Source organism: Triticum dicoccoides, chromosome 1B (genome assembly GCF_002162155.2).
Source record: "Triticum dicoccoides isolate Atlit2015 ecotype Zavitan chromosome 1B, WEW_v2.0, whole genome shotgun sequence".
Taxonomy (NCBI): Eukaryota; Viridiplantae; Streptophyta; class Magnoliopsida; order Poales; family Poaceae; genus Triticum; species Triticum dicoccoides.
Genome location: NC_041381.1, coordinates 41557545 through 41558809, shown reverse-complemented (window position 1 = coordinate 41558809; position 1265 = coordinate 41557545).

Genomic DNA, 1265 nt, shown 5'->3' with positions numbered 1-1265 from the left:
GGGGCCAGGGACGGCGACGAGACGGGCGGCGGCGGCCGGGGCGGCGACGACGACGGGCGGCGGGGGCGCGCGGCGATGCCGACGACGGGCGGCGGGGGCGGCGAGGGCGACGGCATGGCAGCGCGGCGGCGTTGGCATCGTCGAGATCAAGACTCGCGCGCACGAGAAGTGGAACGAATTAGTGGCGACGATAACTGATTTTTCGTAAGTGTAGTATATATAGGATGGGCCTTTAGTACCGGTTGGTGGCTCCAACCGGTACTAAAGGCCAATTTTGGCCAGCCCAAGCGGCGGGAAACGAGGGCCTTTAGTACCGGTTGGTGGCTCCAACCGGTACTAAAGGGCAACACATTAGTACCGGTTGGAGCCTCCAACCGGTACTAATGCCCGTGCGCTGCCCCCCGCAGTGCGCTACGTTTAGTCCCACCTCGCCGAGCGAAGGGCAGCCGCACTGGTTTATAAACCCAACCACGGTTGCCCTTTCGTACTCCTCTATATAGTAGGCTTTTGGGCCTAACTAGGGCGCGCTGCCCTGTGAGCCTGCTGGCCCTACTGGGCATGTATTTGCACACCCAAGGTCTGGCAGGCCCACCGGGCAGCGCCCCAACATGTTTTTTATAAAAAAATTTCTTTTCTGCATTATTTATTTTCTTCTATTTATTTTTGAGTAATTTTTTTATATAGTTATTTCTTTTCTGCTTTATTTTTTTCTTCTATTTATTTCTGAATAGTTTTTTTGCTGTATTTAGTTTCTTCGTGAATTTTTTTGCTTTATATAATTTTTTTTGTTTTCTGCCTTATTTATTTTCTCCTATTTACTTTTGAGTAATTTCTTATATAGTTATTCCTTTTCTGCTTTATTTTTTTCTTCTATTTATTTCTGAATAGTATTTATTTTCTTCTGTTTATTTTTGAGTAATTTGTTTATATAGTTATTTCTTTTCTGCTTTATTTTTTCTTCTATTTATTTCTGAGTACTTTTTTTGCTGTATTTAGTTTCTTTGTGAATATTTTTGCTTTATATAATTTTTTTCCTTTTCTGCATTATTTATTTTCTTCTATTTATTTCTGAGTCGTTTCTTCTTCTTCTTCTTCTTCCTCCTCCTCTTCTTATTCTTCTTCCTCCTCTTCTTCTTCCTCCTCTTCTTCTTCCTCTTCTTCTTCTTCTCCTCCTCCTCTTCTTCTTCTTCTCCTTCTTCTTCCTCCTCTTCCTCTTCTTCTTCCTCCTTCTCCTACACTTCTTCTTCTTCTTCTTCTTCTTCTTC